This window comes from Cupressus sempervirens, chromosome 8 (assembly GCF_028749045.1).
Source record: "Cupressus sempervirens isolate cs-2001-9-10 chromosome 8, ASM2874904v1, whole genome shotgun sequence".
Taxonomy (NCBI): Eukaryota; Viridiplantae; Streptophyta; class Pinopsida; order Cupressales; family Cupressaceae; genus Cupressus; species Cupressus sempervirens.
Genome location: NC_143125.1, coordinates 251,786,380 through 251,809,462, shown reverse-complemented (window position 1 = coordinate 251,809,462; position 23,083 = coordinate 251,786,380).

The window sequence follows — 23,083 nt, the reverse complement described above, 5'->3', positions numbered from 1 at the left end:
TCAGTATAAACTTTGATAGATTTATCATGCTTGGAGACTAGAAAAATGTTGGATATCCATTCAACATTATCGATAGCATGGCTGAAACCAACCTTCAAAAGCTTCTCCAATTTAGCTTTGACAAGTAATGCAACATGAGGATGCATTTTCCAAAGTTTTTGTTTAACTAGTTTAATGCCTGGTGTGATGGACAAATGATGCATAATGAGATCAAGATCTAGTCCTGGCATGTCAGAATATGTCAAAGCGAAATTTATCTTCTTTTCTTGGAAGAAGGAAATGAATTCCTCCTTTTCTTCTTGAGATAGTAACTATGCTAGATGTATCATATGAGGATGTTCTTTTGTGCCTAAGTTGATTGGCTATCGGCTCTATCAACACTGATGATCTCTCTTGAAAGTGACTGGGAAGTGCATCAAATATCTCATCCGCGGGTACCTTCGAGAGGTTTTCACCCTGGGATGCATCTTTTATTTTTACTTTTTTGGGTTCTAATACTACCACAATGTGGTTTTCACCATCAGATCTTCTATGTTTTTTTTCTTTTTAATTGTATGACTGAGATATTTGACGTTAGCTTCAGTCATGTTGACACTTTGTTCCCTGGTGGAATACGTGATTGTTTTGATAGCATTCAAGTAGTAGGCAAGAGCATAGTTGTTCTGGAATGTGGGGACTTCACTAGATGTATTAGGATTCTAGTATATTCATTTACATATGTGTTTTGGAATGTGGGTTTGATTTTATTTAAAGTATATTCATTAAATGCTTGGACCAAAAATTCAAGACCTACAGTGTCTTCATCCACAAGTGTGTTTGAATGCCTTTGAGTACTAACATCATCAACCAAACACTCAAGCACACTAGTTGGATCAGACCCATCCAACCTAACCCTAGACATTTCACCCACTTTGAGTTGGTTTTCATATAAATGAACTTGGTAAATGTCTATATCTGCAGTTTCTTTTGAAAGGGATTCAATTTCATATTCTTTAAAATCAATGTTGCATGGCGATAGGCTATAGAGTTCCCCAACAGTGATAGGGATATACTCACCTTCCTCATCTAAATTTTTACATAGATATGCAACATGTAATACCTGACTAGACTCTCCCTATTCTGAATGGGCATGGTATGGATTAGTATTGTCCTCAGAAGAATCGCTAGTACCATCCATAGTGTTGATACAAGTCACAAAATCATCTCACTCAGCAAATAATTTAGCAAGATCATGAGGAATAGGATAAGGATAAGGATCCTCATCATCCAAATTATCTTCTTGAGTATATGACTTAGCTTGTGGCTCATTTCTGGATGAACCCTCAAGCTTTGGTATGAATTTTTTAGCCCCTAAATGAAAGGGAACCTTCTTAAAGCCTAGACCAAAGGTATCTCTATTTCTTTGAGCTATTGCTTTGATAGGATCAACTAGACCATTGTTATTGCATCCAGTAGGACTAGTTCCCTTATAGCCAAAGCATTGCATGAGTCTAACACTAAGGCCATGTTGAGCTATTGTTATGCACAATGCTAAATGGAAAGAATTCTTGCAAATTTCTCTCTTGAAAAGTTGATTTTGTGAATCAACTCCAAGGTTTCAAGTTGTCTTGCAATGTACTAAAATCCACTCAGTTGAAGATAAATGTGATTTTTCACAAGGAGGCCTTTGCTGGTTCATTTTGATTTCACATAAGACAAAGAATCTGCACGATGCTTCAAAATAAAACATGCAAGAAAACTATGTTTTTGTATTTTTATGTTTTTTGATGAATGTAACTAATATGAATTCCTACTCTAACAAAGGGGGTTAGCAAAGAAAATAACAAAACTTGAAAGAAAATAACAGGAAATTAAAATTCCTAATGGACATAAATTATGGAAAATGACACACCTATGAATTAAGCTTTCAAAAAGATCAATAAATAACCAATGAAAGAAGGAGCAGTGCTTCCCTGATTCTACTGATGCAATTGTCGGTGAGAAGCTTTAGTGAGCATATGATGTTTCACCCTTCATTAGATCACAAGGCCATGGAAAGTGCGCTCATGTGAGATGAAAAGTTATGTAAGCACAATTCTATGATTTCTTATCAAGCTAGTTACACATCAGAATTTGTCAATACCATAATAAACACCAAAAATAATGAATTCCACAACCAGAAACAAAGCAATAAACCTTTGGCTCAATCACAATTTCATGAAAATAAATCCACAAAACAATGACACATTCAGGCAAGAATTACTACACTCCAAATGCAAGCACCAAAAGCATAATTTTATTGCAAAATAAGGGTGGCCCTCACTACATATTACAATGGGGTATTTATAAGAAATCATCTCCTCAATTTTTGTTAAGAGTGAGAGATATTCTTCATGCAATAAAATGCTTTTAATTAACAAAATAAACTAATTATATACAAACTACAATCTAATTGGTGGTAAGTAGGACTCCATCCATATTTTATTCATTAATTGGATGCATGAGCCTTTTACATTTTTAAAAACAAAGAAATATGAGAGAGAAAGCTTCGATTCAAAGTCGAAGTGTCTAGGAGTGTCAAAAATGGAACCTGATCCTTCACAAGAAGTTTGTAGGAGTTAAAGTATCGTCAGAATACATTTTTGATGCATGGAAAGCTCTATTTTTGAAACTAGTAGTTGAATTTTAGTGGAACTTTTCTAAAAATGTGCACCTATAGAGCTATGAATCTGCAAACTGGCATACCTATGAAGCTGCACACCTCAAAATGGTCCAAAATCTCAAAATTTTACTGAGTGTCAAAATTGAAATTCTGGCATCTGGGTTTTGTTCTTCTTTATCCCAAAGCTATGTTTGGATGTTTGCCCTTGAATTTCTCTATAATCTTAGTAATTTTAGCTACATATGGTAAATCCAAAGCCTCTTATTTCTCCTTGACCTTTTGTCTATAATTGTCTACCTCAATTCAAGTGTCACCAAAATCCCCAATTTTGGTATCCAATTCTAACAATGCTTCTTCAGTTCTAAAGGTTTGTCAAATGTTCTCATCATTAGTAGCTTCCACAAAAATGTTCCTAAAATTCTCCACCACTATCTCTATAGGTAACATTTTTTCTCATTCCTCATCTTCAAAAATATCCAAGCAAGCATCATTGTAATGCTTTTTAGCTTCCAAAATTCACTCTTGGGCTTGATCCTTGAGCCGATGAATCTCCTCATATAATGTTTCCATTACTTTATTGTTATCTGATATTTTCTCTATCCAATCATCAATCATATCTAACTCTTCTCCTATATATACATCAATCAAAATCTAATACCTTTGCCCCTTTATGGCTTGCAAAGTTTGTAAATCCTTACTCCAAGCCCTTACTTCATCCATAATGCTAAAGTCCTACTTTAAAATTGCTACGATTTTATTCACTTCTCCTACATAGCATGCAATAACTTCAAATTTTCCATGATAATCAAAATACCACTACTAACAAGCTTTAAAAAATGGATCCATATGCACAACTCCCCCTTCTCTAAGAACAGTGTTCAATGTGTTCTCAAGGTGCTCAGGATCAAAAGGACCAACCACTTTGGCCAAATATCCCTTTAGGATCTCAATCTACCTTCGAAGTATTTGGAGTTTGACCTCATCTTGCCCCATGCTCTTTAAGACTTCTTTAATTCCCATGGCCACCATTAATTGGGCTCTATCTCGTGTAGGTCCCCCAAGCATGGTCTCTTTGAGTTGATAATCTTTGGGAACAAATCTTTCTACATCTATGTCTTCGGGAGGGACAACCACTTGTGCAAAAAATTCTTGGTTCTGTGTGCTAGTGACAAATGACAATGGTATTGCCTCATGTGATGGGGACTCAAGTTTATTCAAAATCTTTGCAATCTCAAAAATGTCTTCCTCCAAAGCACAAAATTTAGGTCTAGTACTCCTCATTACTTCCTTTTGGAGCCACCTTAGAATGCGCTCATCTAAAGACCTTCTTCTCAAGGATGAAGGGGTGTGTTCTACTAACTCCTTCCCCTTATCGCTCCTCCTTGGAGTTGTTTCTCGTTGTGAGGGCTCCTTTTCGATGGCCTCTATTTTAGTAGACCTAGTAGTTTGCACCTCAGTGTCTTAAGAAGGTGGTTGAGAATATTCCACCATTTGTTCCTCCCTTGAAACTTCATTAGTGGCCCTTTGTTCTGGTTCCTCTCCATGTGATGGTTCCATCTGAACCTATTCCTCTTCTGAACTTTGGGGCAAAGGAGTAACTAAACCCTTATCTACCATCGTGACTTGTGGTGGAGATGAGGGAGTAAGATTAGGACCCTATGAATTTGGCAGCATCTACATCCAATCTTCTTATTGAGGTTCACCTATAGGGGTATCTCTAATCTTATCCCCAACTAGTTATGTACCAATGGGTATAAAATCAAAATCTAACATTTTGAAAACATCATCACCTTCTTCACCTTTCTCATCCACCCATTGTTGTACTTCATCTTTCAAAGAAGAGACTTCCAAGGGTCCTATTTGGGTGGATGTAAATATGCCTATGGTACTTCTTCTTTCTTTCTTGATGGCTCTAGCTAGCTAGGTTCTTTTCTGTAAGGGTAGCTGCTCTTCTTCATCTGTCTCCTCTTCTTCTTCCTCCTCCCCTTCTATAATGGTATTAGGAACAAATGAAAAAGGCACCATTCCCCTAGTTACCCTTTTCCTTTTCTTCATCTAAATTTTAATCCTCTTTTGTTTTATGGAGGTAGAAGGGGATGTTGGCTCTTCTTGTGAAGGAGGAATGGAAACTTGTTCACTCTCTTCCTCTTCTAATTAGCTAGGCACAAAGGGAGACAATTAAGGGTCATCTTGGACTTGGGAAGCACTAGTATTCTCAGACTCTTGTACATCCTCTTCCTATTGCTGGGGAGGTACTTGTGCTTCACCTTGTTCTATTTGAATCCTCTAAGGGGAGGTCCTCTTCCTTTTTTTCTTTCTCTTCCTCTTTAGAGGATGATAGTATCCAACTAGGTAGTCAAGTTGGTATACTATCTTTGGCCTGATAGGAGACTAGGTTGCAAAGGTAGGAATTTTAATTTTCCTTCCTCTACCTTTATTAGGGTGGGCTTGAGCATGAATGATTACAGTTTTAGGTATTGGATCAAGTTGAAAAGGCTTCTTGATCCAATCCTTTATCATTCTGACTACATGCCTTGCCCAATGATTAATATCATCATCCTCCTCCCTATCAACCTCAACATTCTGTTGGGCATTTTTTTTGCACAAGGTCAACAGTAAGAATCCATTGCATAATTTCTCTCTTGAAAAGAAAATATTTTTAAGGATACACTCCAAGGTTCAGTATTTGTCTTGTGACATACCAAAATCTGCTTAGTAGAAGATAAATGTGAGTGTTCACAAGGAGGCCTTTGCTGGTTCTAAAACTCTTTTATCTCAGAATCAAAGTAAATCTATTCGTTGTCTCAAAATATCACACCAAAAGAGAACAATATTTTGTATTTTCTTTTTTTCAATTAATGCAACTTTAACAATGCAGCTACTATGAGATCTTATTCTAATAGGGGGTTAGTAAAGAAAATAACATGAAATTAAATGACTTGAAATTGAAATTCTGAAATGGACATAAGCTACAAAACACAACACATAGTGAGTTAAACCTTCAAAGAAATCGGTAGGAAACTAATGAAAATAGGAGCAGTGCTTCCTAGAATGATGTTTCACTCTTCATCAAATCGCAAGGCCACAGAAAGTGTGCTCATGTGAGACAAAAAGCTATGTAGACACAATTGGGTAATCTCTTCTCAAGATCATTACATCAACAGAATTTTTATATCTGTAGCAAACACCAGAACTAAAATATTGTACAACCAAAAACAACACAATAAACCTTTGGCTCAATCACAATCTCATGAATAAAATTCACAAAACAATATCACATTCAGGCAAGAATAACTACACTCTAAATTCTAGTACCAAAAGCATAATTTTGTTGCATAATAATGGTAGCTTTGTTACATTTTACAATGGGGTATTTATAAAAAAAATTCTCCTCAATTTGTGTTGAGAGTGAGAGATATCTTGATGCAATAAAATACTTTTAAAACATTTAAACAAACTAAATATATACAAACTGACAATCTAATTGGTGCTTAGAGGGACTTCATCCATATTTTATTCATTAATTGGATGCATGATCCCTTTACATGTCAAAAACAATGAAATCATGAGAGATAAAGTAGGAGGAAGCCATTAGTCAAAGTGGAAGTGCACAAAGGTGTCAAAAATGGAAAATGACCCTTCACTAGGCATGTGTCAAAGTTAACTTGCCATCAAAACACATTCCCAATGCATGGAAAGTGCTATTTTTGGAACTAGTAGTCAACTATCAATGTACCTCTAAATTGCGGACTTGCAAACCTGTGGAGCTATGGACCTCAACTAGGTCAAAATCTCAAAATTTTACTAAATGTCAAAATTGAAATTCTAGCCTCTAGGTTTTGTTCATCTTCATCCTAAAGCTATATTTGGATGTTTGCTCTTGAATTTCTTTATCATCTCAATAATATTAGTAGAATCTAGAAGATCCAAAGCCTCATACTTGTCCTTGACCTTCTGTCTATAGTTGTCCACCTCAATTTGAGTCTCTGCAAAATCTCCAAGTTTGGTGTCCAACTCTAACAGTGCTTCCTCTATCCTGAAGGCTTGTCTAATGTCTTCATCATTGGTTGCTTCCTCTAAAGTCTTCCTAAAATTTTCCATGACTACCTCAACTAGCAACAGCTTCTCTCATTCTTCATCTTCAAAAATGTCCAAGCATGCATCACTGTACAACTTTTTGGCTTCCAAAATTTTCTCTCGAGCTTGGTCCTTGAGCCTATGTATCTCATAATGCAATGTTTCCAATACTTTATTTCCATCTACAATCTTATCTATCTAATCATCTATCATGTCTAACTCTTCTCCAGTATATACATCAATCAGAATGTGGTACCTTTTCCCTTTTATGGCTTGTAGAGTTTTCAAATCCTTGCTCCATGTCTGTACCTCATCCATGATACTAAAGTCCTACCTCAAAATTGCCATGATCTTATCAGAATTCTCTAGCGTAGCATGCAACAACTTCAAACTTCTTGTGATTATAGTGACATCCTTATCCTCAAGGATATCTTGCCAATCTTGACAAGCTTTCAAAAATGGACTGAGTTGTACACCTTCCCCTTCTCTAAGGATGGTATTCAAATTCTCCTCAGGGCATTTAGAATCAAGAGGACCAATAACTTTGGCTAGATATCCCTTTAGGATCTCAACTTGCCTTCAAAGTGTTCTAATTTCAATCTCACCATGTTCCATGTGCCTAAGAACATCTTTGAATCCCATAGTCATCATCTATTGGGATGTATCCCATGTAGGATTTCCTAACATAATATCGTTCACTTCATAGTCCTCAAGACTAATAGCTTCTACATCTATACCTTTAGGAGGGTGAGCCACTTGTGAAAATAAGTCCTGGTTCCCTGTAGTAGTGATGAATACAAATGGAATTGCATCATGTAATGGAGACTTAGGCTTATTCAAAATCTTTGCAATGTCACAAATATCATCCTCTAAAGCATAGAATTGATGCTTTGCACTTCTCATTATTTCTTTTCGAAACCATCTTGGGATATGTCTCTCTATAGCCTTGGCTCTAGATGATGAAAGGATGTGTTCAACTACCCCCTTCCCTTTATCACTCTTGCTTAGAGTCTCCTATTATGAGGACTCTTCTTCTATAGTCTCAATTTTTGTAGATCCTATAGTTTGATCCTCAAGTTCCTAAGAAGGTTGTTGTACACATTCTACTATTTGTGCCTCTTTTGATGGCTCATCCATAACCCTTGGTTCTAGTTGCTCTTGTAATGGCAGTTCCTTTTGAACATGTTCTTCTTTTGAACTTAGAGGTGGAGGAGTTATTGAACCCTTATCTACCATCGTGACTTGTGGTGGAGATGGAGGAGTGAGATGAGGACCTTGTGTCTCTGGTGGCATCTATGTCCAATCTTACTATTGAAGTTCACCTATAGGGGTGTCTCTAATCTTATCTCCAACTAACTCTGTACCCACGGGCATGAAACCAAAATTTGGGATGGAGAGAACATCTTCACCTTGCTCCTTTTTCTCTTTCACCCATCACTACACTTCATCTTTTGAAGAAGAGAGTTCTACTATTTCTGCTTGGGTGGGTGGCAGGGTTTTCATGGCACTCTTCCTTCTTTCCAATTCTGTGGCTTTTTCCAGTCAAGTTCTCCTTTGTAGAGGCACTTGTTCCTCCTCCTCATCTAATTTTGTTTCCTCCTCATCTAAATCTTCCTTTGGAATGGTCTCAAGAATAGATGGATTATGCACTAATCTTTTACAAACTCTTTGCCTCATGTTCATTCTAACCTTGATCCTCTTTTGTTTCTGTGGAAACATAGGAGAAGCAGGCTCTTTGTGCACCGAAGGAATGGAGGTCTCTAGAATTTCTCCCTCTTCTTGTTGACTTGACAAAATAGGAGGCAATGGAAATTCAACCTGGATATGAGAAGATCCACCATCCTGGGGCTCTTGGGGACTTGATTCCTGTTGCTGGGAAGGGACATGTTCTTCAAAATGCTCTACCTTAAACCTCTGAGGAGAGGCTCTCTTCCTCTTTCCCTTCCTCTCTGAAGGGTGGCAGTATCCCATTGGACAATCGAGCTAGTAGACTATTTTAGGCCTAATAAGAGATTGGAGCACAAAAATAGGAACTGTGACTTTCCTTCCCTTACCCCTTTCTGGGAAAGCATGTGCATGAAAGATCACTGTATCTAGAATTGGATCAAGTGGAAAGGGTTTATTGATTCAACTCTTTGTCATTTGAATGAAATGTCTCACTCAATGATTAATATCATCTCCTTCCTCTCTATCAACTTTAGCATTTAGAATGGGTCTCTCACCAACTTTATCTATATTGAATAGAGGATCTAGTAGTTCCTTAGAGTCCTATAGCCTTATCTCATTGGGGATGGTCAAATGGAGAGCCTTCTCTACTAGATACAAAGTCATCCTACAATAGTCTCTAATGCAGACATCATAGTCATTTATGGCATTCATCCAATGATCTTCAATGGAATCCTCATGATAGAACTCCTTTCCTGCCAGGTTTTCCACTTTACCAACATTGTTGAAGAATGGTCGAGGAGAGTTATACTCTTCAAGAGGGTAGTTCTCCCATTCCCACTTGAAAGTTAGGATATCTTGCTTTCTCATCACTTGATATGCTCCTATTACAAAAGGCCAATCCCAACAAGGTCTCCATTGTCTTTCCATCCTCTCATAAGCTAACTCAATCTATAAGGATATTTCCATTAGGCACAACTTGTCAGTTGGGTACCTTGGGAGTTTCTTTGGATTAATAGATGCACCACCTACCTAAATGTATGTAAATGTCTAGAACTAGATGAAATATGCTCCAAGAGCTGTGATCTATGCCTTAGCTTCCTCAAACAATCTCTTCCCATAGTCTCCTTCTATGAATTGAATGATGGCAAAGATGAAGGCATCATTTACAATCCTATACTCTTTGCTCTATGGCAAGAGCTTCTTCTTCACCAACTGAGGATAGACTATATATGGCCATGCATTAGGGTCCTACATACTATCTTTCTTGTATAACCTAAGATAGCTTGTCATCCTTGTTTCTAGTAGGTACACCACATAAGAAGTCATATAAAACTTCTTATTATTCTTTATTTTCCTCAACTGATCACACAAGTTCTTTCTTAGCATGGTGGCCCAATCCAGTGGTATCTTTGCATGCTTGATAGTCTCAATGAAGTTGACCATAAATGGAGCGAGATGGCCTACTGCAAGTAAGCCCATGACTCTACTTAGGAGAATGATCAAGTATTCGATGTCATCCTTCATGTATCCCCATGTCATATCCACTTTGCTGATTGTCTTTCCCTGAGGTGGCTTCTTAATGAAGTATAAGGAATGTATGATGTCGATGGCCTCCTGGTGGTGATCTTTATACCATCTCTCAGCTACTTCGTAGGAGAGTCAAATGAACTGATCGGCTCTAGGAAGATGGAAGACTCGCTCAATGTTATTAGGTCATAAATCTAAAACCACTTTCTTGATAATGCTCTTAACTACCCTTTCATCAGGAACAAAGTGTCGAGAAAGGGTCATGATCAACTCAGCTGACTGCATTGTCCCTAGATGTGATGCTGCATTCACTAATCTAGATTAGATTAATGCAGACCTTAGGGATGACCTTTCTGTTGAACTATTGCAAACTCTTAGGAATTCTCCCAAGTCTGTGTGTCCAAGGTCCATGTCTTTGATCTCAGCGTAGTCATCATGTAATCTTGATTTTGGGGTCACACCTTGAAATTTGTAAACAACTGGCTTCGCTACTGATCCAGATGTGGACATCATTTGATTATGTTACCTTTGCATTACGAGAAAGAAAACACAATCACTCAATAGATAGTGAAAAATGTAAGTGAGGAAAAAAAATTTCCCCCCTTGGGGATCTATTCATTTTATCAGAAAAAAAAAATTTCCAATATTACATCCTTTTGCATTAAAATAAAATAAAATAAAATAAAGAAAAAAAAATATGAAGGGCACGAGCACGAGCTAGCGCAAGAGCTAACATGTGGCTATGGGTGCCATTGTGCAAGCACTACTGTCAATGCCACTAGGGCATAGGTGTGAGTGCCACAGGAATCATGCCTAGCACTACAAGGGTGCAAGAATAGGCACCATGCCCAACACCACAAGCATGCGAGCATGGGTGCCACGACCAATGCTGTGCAGGTGTCGCAAGGGAATGTGTGCAGGCACCACACCTAGCACTGCAAGGGCGTGAGCATGGGTGCGAGCACTATGTCCAATGTCATGTGGGTGTAGGCACCATGCTTTGTGCTACACTATGAGCCATGTAGGCACTACGTGTACCCAAAAAGAGCATTGTGCATGAGAGTGCCATGGGCATGTAGTGCACGCATGTGCACCTATGAGGGCATGTGGTGCAAGAGAGAGGGGGGAGAAGGCTTACCTCTCCCTCCTCAAATACTTCACAAAAAAATGAAGGAGGAGGAGGGGAGGGAGGGTTTTATAACCCTCCTCCCCACACGTGCACTGCACCTCGATGTGCGCATGTGGGAGGTTGAGTGATATTATTTTTTTTTAAACCTGCATCTCAACCTTTTCAATTTTATTTTATTTTTTTTGGTTTTTCAAATTTTGACTCTAGAAATCTAACTTCTAATCAAATTTTCTTCTCTCGACTCTCGAACTATGAGTCTAGGAGTCAAATAAAGTAGGCGATCCCCATTCCTAGTGAGGAATGGGGCATGTGTTGTGAATACCACAACACATTCATAATGGGCCTCTCTCCTATTTTTTTTGAGTTGAATAGGAGGTGCAATAGCTCCCATGAATCTTGTTGCCCTATTTCCTTTATAATGTTAAGCTTGAGAGCCTTCTCTACTAGATACAAAGTCATCCTACAATAGTCTCTTATGTGGACATCGTAGCCATTTGTGGCATTCATCCAATGATCATCTATGGCATCTTCACAATGGAACTTCTTCTCGTCCAAACTCTCTACTCTCTCGATATTATCAAAATAGAGCCTAGGGGAGTTGTACTCCTCGAGGGGATAATTCTCCCATTCCCACTCAAAGGAAAAAATATCTTGCTTTCATTTGACCTACTATGGTCCAATGACTAGGGGCCATGTCCAACAAGGTCTCCTCCATCTCTTCACTCTTTCATATGTCAACTCAATTTGTCGGGCAATCTCCAATAACACTAGTTTATCACTTGGATATATGGGAAGCTTCTTGGGGTAGATAGTGGCACCAGCTATCTGCAGATATGTGAATGTCTTGAATCGAATGAAGTAGGCCCCGAGAGTTATTATCTATGCTTTTGCCTCATTGGATAACCTTTTTTGCATAATCACCTTCAATGAATTGAATGACCATGAAGATGAATACATCATTCACAATTCTATATTCCTTGCTCTATGTTGAGAGCTTCTTCCTCACCAGCTGAGGATAGACAATGTAGGGCTAGGCGTTAGGATCCTGCACACTACCTCTCTTGTACAAACTGGGGTAGTTTTTCACCCTTGCTGCAAGTAAGATATATCATGTAAGAAGTCATATAGAACTTCTTCTTCTCTATAACTACTCCCAATTTCTCACACAAGTTCTCACATAGTGTGGTTGCCCAGTCCAGTGGCGTCCTTGTCGTCTTGATTTTCTCAATGAAGTTGACCATGAAGGTGCTGAGGTGGCCAGTTGTTGGTAAGCCCATGACTCTACTCAGAAGGATGATGGAATAGTCAATATATTCCTTCATGTATCCCCTAGTCATGTCTACCTTCCCTATGATCCTACCTGAAGGAGTCTTCTCGATGAGGTAGGAGGATTGGATGATTTCCATCACCTCTTTCTGGTGTTCCCTGTACCATCTCTCCGCTACTTCATAGGAGACTTTGATGAATTGATCTACCCTCAGGAGGTGGAAGACCCTCTCAATGTTTTTGGGTCATAAATCTAATACAACTTCTCTTGTGACACTCTTGACCACTCTCTCTTGAGCAACAAAATGTTGAGCTAGTGTCATAATCAATTCTATTGATTGTTTTGATATGGGATGCGAAGCTGCACTCACCAACCTGGAACAAATCAGTGAGGACACTAGTGCAGATCTCTCAGTGGGTTTGTTGCAGATTCTAAGGAATTCTCCCAAATCTATGTCCCAAGTCAGTATCTCTGATTTATGCATGATCATCATGGAACCTCAATTTTGATGGTACGCCTTGGAAGTTGAACACAATGGGCTTGGGTGTCATCTTCTCTATGGATGTGGATGTCATTTAGCCTACAAGACATGAGAAAACATTTATTAGTTCAAAATAATGAAAACTTGGAAATAAAAATGTAAAAGCATTAAATTTTATTAATTGACTATTGATGGAATATAAAAATTTTAAAAAGTTGGGTCTTTTTTTCATTTTTTTTAATTTTTTAATTTTTTCTATTTTTATTTTTAAAATTTAGGTCTTTTTGGGTTTTAGGGGGTGAAGAGGTGCACGACACAAGAGAGCATGCACACAGGGGTGGTGGAACATGTGCACACTGGCACATAGCTCGATGTGTGCCTGAGGTTACAGTTTGTGCAGCACAATTTCAAAGTGCGTGCAATGTCACTTTGCAAACACATGTAGTAGATGGTGCTTTGGGGGTGCACAGTGTTGTTTGAAAGCATGCCAACAAATAAAGGTACACCACAGTGAATGGAGGCACACTGCACTATTTCAAAGAATGGTAAGCAAATATGGGAGCGGTGGTGTGGTTTTTGGAGGTGCATGGTGTCATTTTCCACAGCGGTACAGTGGGTTACATGAGGTAGGGGCACCACAAGCACAAATTGCACATAGTGACAAGGGGTAGACAGGTGTGGCATGCTCTGCATGAGCATGGAGTGCGTGCAGTGGCATGTGTATCAGAGGCTACACAAGCGCGAAGGTCGTGCGATGACCTTGTATGAAGTGTCATTCTTGCAAACTTGAAAAATGAAATGAGGTTTCAGATGGGGAGGTAGAGTTTTATAACCCCACCCACTTGCAAGGTGTGCAATGTGCCCCTGCAAAAGTGCACAAGTGTGCAGCGCGGACCACGCAGGTGGTGCACACCTTATGTGTGGTGCGCATTTTTTATTTTTTATTTTTTTAAATTAATTTTTTTTATTTAATTTTTTTTTAATTTTAAAATTTTTATGACATTTTTGACTTTTTTTTTTTTAACACTTTCTTGAATCTTGAATCATGAATTTGGGGGACTTGAAAAAAGTGGGGGGGGGGGGGGGGGGGGCATTCCTAATGACAATAGGCCACATTTCTTAGGAGTGATCTCATGAGCTTGTTCTGTTAGGTCAACTGGAGTCTCCTCTTTGTAAAGCCATGCAAAAATGGCTCTATTTTTTCTTTTGTCCTCTAAAGGAACTATAGCCTTGACAAAAGTGCCATTATACTTGGTTTGAGGCATCAACACAAATGGCTTCTTTGCCTCAGATGGTCTCCCATAATGACAAGGAGACTCAAGAAGAGATGTTAATGATAGCACTAGTTCGATGTGGTATTATAGACACCAAAATTTGTCCAAAACCCATTCCTAGCCAATTAAATAAATATTCATTATTTATTTAATTCCCCTACCTTAATTAAATAAATTTTACATTTATTTAATTATGTTTGCCTTACCTTGATTTAAATAAACTAAGGTTTATTTAAATCATAACCAATTTCCACTTCCATCTAACCCCTTTCACTTTAATTATGTCATTTACTTAATTAATTCACTCCTAATCCCACTCGGAATTAAATATTGCATTTAATCCTATTTGAGCACATGGCTCCTACATTTAACCCTCACCTAACCTCACTAGCCTACGTAACCCATCATGCTAAACCAACCCACTTCCTTAATCATGCTTGCTTTTCATAATCATCCTAGCTAATCACCTCTTAATCCTAAGTGTGTTCTCACACATGTGTGAGAGATGTTCACACTTTCCTCATCCCTCATATCTTGCATGCCTCTTGCACACTTTTCCTCTTGCATGAGAGTCAAGGTGTCTCACACATGTGTGAGAAGCCATGCCTTCTCACACCCCTTGCACACTTGTCCTCTTGCATGAGAATCAAATTGTCTCACACATGTGTGAGAAGCCATGCTTCTCAAACCTCATTGACATGTCACCATCAAAGGTTGCTCACACATGTGTGAGCATATTGCCCCATTTGAATGGTCAAAACCCTAATCCATGTGGAGTCTACTTTTCCTCCACCTCATTGAGACCTCATCAATCTTGAGAGATCCTAGCCATCCATCTTGCATTCAATTTTAGCTATCCATTGCATCCATTTTCCTATAAAAGGAGAGCTCTCTCCTCATTTTCAACATCTACTATCTACCTCATTGTTATGCTACTAGATTTGTGAGCAAACACATCCCATGAGCAATGAAATCATCTTCACTTGATTATTTCATGAGGTTTGCATTAGTAGTTTGAGTCATTGTAATTTCATGTTGTCTTTATGTTACATTGTTTTCTTTCATATTTTGAGGTTTTGCATGATAATGTAGGAATGTGCATTAGTTGCTTCATGTTGTCTTTATTTTACATTGTTTTCTTTCATATTCACCCATGCTAGTTTCTTTCAGCTCGAATAACTACTCAATTTGTTTTAGCTTTTTATCATGATAATCAATAGACTCCCTATTAGCTAGGACAAAATTCTTAGCAGCTTTGAGCATATTGCAGGTATAGCCAGTACTAGCAGGGATAGTGACGTTGGAGCCATGAAATGGGAATTTTACATATTGATGGTATGTAGATGGAATAGCATGCATCTCATGTATCCATGACCTTCCTAGCATAATCTTATAAGCCAAGGGAATGTTGAGGACCTGACAAGTGACATCCCTTTCTATAGGATGAACATAGAGGGGCAATACCACAAGACCTAGAGACTTTCGCTCAACTTCCTCATATGCTTTGATAGTAATCTTGTAACGAGGATTAATAGAGTCCTCAGAATAATTTAATTGTCTAAGCAAAGCAATAGAGACAATGTTCAACCTAGTGCTATTATCGATGAGTACCCAATTAATACGTGTTTGATGTATCATGACCTCAATCTATAGAGATTGATTGTGTTGATGACTAAATGAATTATCATCCTCCTCGGAGAAGGACATAAAGTAAGCTGAGGTTAGGTGACCTACCATAGATTGAAATTTCTCAAGATCAAGATCTTGAGGCACATTTTCCTTAGTGAGGGCTTTTTTAAGAATTTGCCTATGAGTAGGAAAGATTTTAAGTAGCTCAAAGATTGTGATTTGAGAATTAGTTCATTTTAATTGATCAAGAACACTATAGCTAGTGGTTGCTGAATTTGTTGCAAGTTTTGCACCTCTACTAGATGGACCAGCAAGGGTTTTATCTTTACATTGTTCAAGATCAAGAGTAGAAGGTGCAAGGCCTTTGAGCACCAGCTTGGTGTAAGAGTATGTAATAGTGTTGGCATAGTATTATGAAGATGTGTTGTCAGTTGCATTGGAAGTAGGACCCCCCAAGACAAATGGTGTCTTGGGTTTATTGTTATCTTGCTTTCACTTGATGGTAATAATGTCACAGTACTCAAAATCCATAGGTTCAACCATATTGATCACATTATTGTCATTAGAGTATGTATATTTGACCTTGTTGTTAGGTTTTGGTTTTGAGCTCTTTCCTTTTTCATAAGATGGGAAGAGCTCCTTGAAAGCCTTGTGATCCAAGTTCTTATTATATCCATCTACCAAAATGTCACCATCATCAATCATGTCCTAGACTTTGTGATGTAGGTTTATGCAGTTGCTAGTGTTGTGCCCTTTATTTTGGTGATACTTGTAGAATGTAGTTTCTAGAATGTGGTTTCATTCCACCATGGTGGGCATGGTTACAGATCATAAGGGAAAGAGTTGTCCAATGGTGAAATGAGCTTGTTTTGTAACAAGGTCTTGTAAACCACATCCAAAGGTTCACCTAGAGGTGTATACTCTCATTTAGGACATGTAGCCCATGAGTTTCTTGGTTTGTTCCCAGATGTCTTGTTGTCAAGAGGAGGTTTCTCATAATTCTTGGTCACGTTGAGAGCATCTGTGAGATTAAAGGCTGCCTTAGTAGGTTTAGGAGTGACATTGTCAACAACCCCATCATGTATAATTTCTTAGTTCTTGTTGACATACTTTGGTTTTTCCTTGTTAGAGGTGGATCCTTGTTTTGTGTCCCTCTGAAGGGTAAGTTCCCCCTTCTTGACCATGAATTCCTCTATACAGATAGCTTGTGTGGCCATATCTTCAAAGGTGTGTGGACCTTGAAGTTGGACTCTATACCCAAAATTGTGTAGGAGATTATCAGTAAAGATGTCAAGCTTTTCTATTTTAGGAATCTTGCATGAATATTTAATGTAAAGTTGTCTCCTCCTCTAAAGGAATGTGAGGAAAGCTTTCCTAGGCTTCTACTTAAGGTTACATAAATCTCGAATATTAATAGGGTGTTGAATTTTATGAGAATATTGTTGAATAAACAAGTTGGCAATTTCATCAAGTTTTTTGATACCATGAGGTAAGTGTGAAAACCACTCCATAGCCTGACCACCTAGACTTCTTGGGAATAAATGTATGAGATATGTCTAATTATGCATAAATTCCATAGACAAGGCATCAAATTCCCACAAATGATCTTGGAGATTGGTAGTTCCAAAGTATTTGTCATACTTAGGTAACTCTACTCCTCTTGGAAAAGGAGGCATGTCTATGCTCTTATCAAATGGAAATGGACAAAGAGATTCTAAGGTGTATGTTTTCATGGGTTTGTCTTTATCACACATCATCTGAGCTAGTTGGTCTTGCATGATTTTAAAAAAATTTTGGAGTTTGCAAGTCTCAGTTTCCTCTTAAGCTGTGATGATGGTTTCCACATTGAAATGATGGGGTAGCTTAGCTCCCTCTAGGGCAATTTTGAGAAAGTATTTTTCTTTCTCTTTGTTGAGTAGGATATCCATGACCTTTTGAAAGTTTTTATCTTTATGACATTTTGATATGTGTTCAAGAAGTATTTATCAGTGTCATGGTCTTTATCTTTTTCATTCCTAGGTTGATCTTGGTTTCTACTATGATTACCGTGTTTAGGTTCATAATCAGCCATTGTAGGAATGTGTTCAGTTTTAGTATGTTGTGATTGGAATGGTCCTTTGAAAAAGAATTCAGAATTTTTTTCAGAGATGCGGGACCTTTGCTAGTCTCAAGACCCTCTTGATACAAGACATTCCTAGTTTTTTGTAATTTTATGGAGAACATTCACTAGACTCAAGGTGACCTAATGGGTGAGGAAAATCATGAAGATTCCTCACTGGACAAACTGGATGCAGATTGTATATAAAATGGAATGCAACCTTTGCCATGATTATGACCCCTAGCTCAACGTTGTCTAAGTCTAAGGGGATAAAAACATGTTTCCACTTCTTGTTGTGACAATTATAGGACAAGAAGTAAAGACCAAGATAGGGAGCACACTAAAACATAGTCTCAAAAAGAAAGAGAAGAGTGTTGTATACTAAGGTATGAGTAGTTTGAGTTAAAGCTAGAATAGCCAAAGATTATGACTATCATGACGTGGAGTATAAAAAACACAAGAGGATGAGGACAAGACAACTGAGAAAAGGTAAATTGATGCAAGAAATAACTAGACTTAGAGTGCAGATAGCTCAAATAGATCAATTTGATACTTTTGACCCAAGATCCTATGTGAAGATCCTCTAGGAGATGCACAAGAAAGTACACAAGCATAGGTGAAGTCTCAGAACAATAATCTAAACTTGCATGAAGTTGTGCTATAGGGTGCATGAAGAAGTGCTAGGATTTGGTAGACAAGGCAAAATACTCATAGCAAGATCTGACACAGAGATTGGCAAGTACTCGCATGAGGATCTAGATAGAACTGCATGAAGAAGTGACAGGACAAAAAATTGATCACACAAAATGTTGCAAAATGTGTGCAAAAATTGAGACCAGACTAACAACTGAACTAGATTTTGAAGAGATTTTAAAAATTTTAGACTATTCAAGATAGATTGTTGATTCATTTGATAGATGTTAGACAGATTGCAAGGTTGACTTTCGAGTTGTGAAATAGTGTTGAGTTTTGAATAAGATAAACTATTTCCAACAAGACATGGGAAACAAGTAGTAGTAAAATACAATCTAACTAAGGACAAAGAAAATTAGAGGAATGGGGGAGTCTTGGCCATCAGTTTGTTTAGACAAGTTTGGACATGTTTAAGACTTGATAACAAACACACTTTATCCCTAGAAACCAAAAAAATGGTAGAGAAGGCAAAACATTTTTCCCACAACTTATGCACCTCACACAGTCATGTCACCCCCTAGAGGGTGTCCATTTTTTTGGTGTATTCAAAAGCCTTGTGGTAGGGGTCAAGTGCATATACCACCTTCCAATGCCCAATAGCATGCCTATGGTGAGTTCTACAAGAGAGATTCTTCCCCCTCCTTGCACAAAGATTATGCCCCCTTTTAGAGGTGAATTGGGTAGCCTCTAACTAAAGGTTTTTACTTTTCTTTCATTCATATTAATCCCTAATGGCTCTGCAAGTAGATTTGAGAGCCCACACTAGCATCTAAAAGTGTACACACTTGCTTAGCAAGACTAGGGCCGGTGCTGGCTAGTGCAATAGATAGAGTCTCTCCTTGATATGTGATATCAAGAATGAAGGAGAGGAAATTAATATGGCTTTGGATCCCTTCACTCTACAAAGCTTCTTTATTTTAGTGAGTTGGAATATCCAACAAAAGGATTATGCTCACTTGGGTCATTCCCAGAGGTTGGATCACTCTGATAGGCCATCTAAAGGATTGACTTAGACTAGTGGTTTGAATATAAGGGTCAAAGTTTCTAATTTCCCTCAAGGGGAAAGAGCATACTCCTCTACCTTATTTCCTCTACTAAACACAAAAAACACGTTAATCACTGACTTAGCTTAATCAATCTAGGCTCATCCTTTCTAAATATTTTGATACCCTAAAAGGAAATCATCATCTCATTATAGAAGAGGCTTCATACTAGAGAACCACTAAGTTACTTGCCTCCCTCAAATGTCATCTTTCAAAGGCTTCTAGGTTTCTGATTCACCATTGGTCATGACCTCCAAGTGACAAAGATCCTCTGGGAGGTGCACAAGGAAGTACACAGGCATAGGCAAAGTCTTAGAACAGTAATCTAAACTCACACGAAGTAGTGCTATAGGCCACACGAAGAAGTGCTAGGATTTGGCAGACAAGGAAAAATTCTAATAGCAAGATCTCACATAGAGTTTGGCAAGTACTCACATGAGGATCTGGATAGAACTACGTGAAGAAGTGACAGGACAAAAAATTACTCGCACGAAATGTTGCAAACTATGTACAAAAATTGAGACCAAACTGATAATTGAACTAGATTTTGAAGAGATTTTTAAAAAATTAGATTGTTTAAGATAGATTGTTGGTTCATTTGATAAATGTTAGACAGATTGCAAGGTTGACTTTTGAGTTGTGAAATAGTGTTGAGTTTTGAATAAGACAAAGTGTTTCCAACAAGACATGGGAAGCAAGCAAGAGTTGAATACAATCCAACTAAGGACAAAGCAACTCATAGGAATAGGGGAATCTTGGCCTTTAGTTTGTTTAGATAGGTTTGGACATGTATAAGACTCGATAAAAAATGTGCTTTATCCCTAGAAACCAAAAAAATGGTAGAGAAGGCAAAACATTTGTCCCACAACTTATGCGCATACATGCACCTCACACAGTCATGTCACCCCCTAGAGGGTGCCCATGTTTTTGGTGTATTCAAAGGGATCAATAACATATATGCTAAATGAACACCCTTGTAGTAGGGTTCAAGCATATATACCACCTTCCAATGCCCAGTAGCATGCCTATGGTGAGTTTTATAGGAGAGATTATTTCCCCTACTTGCACAAATATTATGCCCCCTTTCAGAGGTGAATTGGGTAGCCTCTAACTAAAGGTTTTTACTTGGCTTTCATTCATATTAATCCTTGATGGCTCTGCAAGTAGAGTTGAGACTAGTAGCCCACACCAGCATCTAAAAGTGCACACACTTACTTAGCAAGACTAGGGCCAGCACTAGCTAGTCCAATAGATAGAGTCTCTCCTTGATATGTGATATCAAGAATGAAGGAGAGGAAATTAGCATGGCTTTGGAGTCCTTCACTCTAAAAAGCTTCTTTATTGTAGTGAGTTAGAATCTCTAACAAAAGGAGTGTGTTCACTTGGGTCATTCCCAGAGGTTGGATCACTCTGACAAGCCATCTAAAGGATTGACTCAAACTGGTGGTTTGAATATAAGGGTTAAAGTTTTTAATTTCCCTCAAAGGGAAAGAGCATACTCCTCTACCTTATTTCCTCACCTAAACACACAAAACATGTTAATCACTAACTTAGCTTAATCAATCTAGACTCATCCTTTCTAAAGATTTTGATCCCCTAAAAGGAAATCATCATCTCATTATTGAAGAGGCTTCATACTAGAGAACCACTAAGTTGCTTGCCTCCATCAGATGTCATCTTTTAGAGGCTTCTAGGTTTTTGATTCACCCTTGCTCATGACCTCCAAGTGGTGAAGATCCTCTAGGAGGTGCACAAGAAAGTACACAGATATAGGCAAAGTCTCAAAAATGTAATCTAAACTCCCACAAAGTTGTGCAACAAGCCACATGAAGAAGTGCTAGGATTTGGTAGAGAAGGTAGAATGCTAACAACAAGATCTCACACAGAGATTGGCAAGTACTTGCACTAGGATCTAGATAGAGTTGTGTCAAGAAGTGATAGGACAAAAAAAGTACTTGCACAAAATGTTGCAAACTATGTGCAAAAATTGAGACCAAACTAACAACTAAACTGGATTTTGAAGAGATTTTGAAAATTTTAGATTGTTCAAGATAGATTGTTGGTTCATTTGATAGATGTTAGACATATTGCAAGGTTGACTTTCAAGTTGTGAAATAGTGTTGAGTTTTGAATAAGAAAAAATATTTCCAACAAGACATGGGAAGCAAGCAGTAGTCGAATACAATCTGACTAAGGACAAAGCAACTCAGAGGAATGGGGGAGTCTTGGCCTTTAGTTTGTTTAAATAGGTTTGGACATGTCTAAGACTCGATAACAAACACACTTTATCTCTAGAAACCAGAAAAATGGTAGAGAAGGCAAAACCTTTTTCCCACAACTTATGTGCGTACATGCACCTCACACAGTCATGTCAGCCCCTAGAGGGTGCCCATGTTTTTGGTATATTCAAAGGGCTCAATAACATATAAACTGAATGAACACCCTTGTGGCAGGGGTCAAGTGCATATAGCACCTTCCAATGCCCAGTAGCATGCCTATGGTGAGTTCTACAGGAGAGATTCTTACCCCTACTTGCACAAAGATTATGCCTCCTTTCAAAGGTGAACTGGGTAGCCTCTAACTAAAGGATTTTACTTGGTTTTTGTTCATATTAATCCCCGATGGCTTCGCAAGTGGAGTTGAGACCAGCAACCCACACCAGCATCTTAATGTGATATCAAGAATGAAGGAGAGGAAATTAACATGGCTTTGGAGTCCTTCACTCTACAAAGCTTCTTTATTGTAGTGAGTTGGAATCTCCAACAAAAGGAGTGTGCTCACTTGGGTCATTCTCGGAGGTTGGATCACTCTGACAAGCCATCTAAAGGATTGACTTAGAATGGTGGTTTGAATATAAGGGTCAAAGTTTTTAATTTCCCTCAAGGGGAAAGAGCATACTCCTCTACCTTATTTCCTCCCCTAAACACACTAAACACGTTAATTACTAACTTAGCTTAATCAATCTAGACTCATCCTTTCTAAAGATTTTGATCCCCTAAAAGGAAATCATCATCTCATCATAGAAGGGGCTTTGTACTAGAGAACTACTAAGTTGCTTGCCTTCCTTGGATGTCATCTTTCAAAGGCTTCTAGGTTTCTGATTCACCCTTGGTCATGACCTCCAAGTGGTGAAGAGCATAGCCCCCTATTCCTTTATCTTGCACCCTACAAATTTCACAAGACCTAATTAGACTATGTTTGGAAAGAAAGAAAAAGACACATTATTTTATTGGGTTTTAAGATTGGTCTTCGATAATCATATCTTTTACAACATCCTGCTAAAACATAGTCAGTTCATATTTGGGAAATTTTGTGTAAAGGAGTCTTCATCAAACATCCTATAGACAACTATTAGGCTACAAAAAATTAGAAAAACTAAAATAAAGATGCTTCAGAGAAAATACATTAGTGAAAAATGATAAATAGCATATAGAAAAATTGCATCTTAACTGTGATGTTTCAAGATTTCACACAAAATTTTGTGTAGGTCTGTGTGAGTTCTTGCACTTATGTGCATGAAAAAATGAGGTGTCACATGAGAAACCACATAATAGGG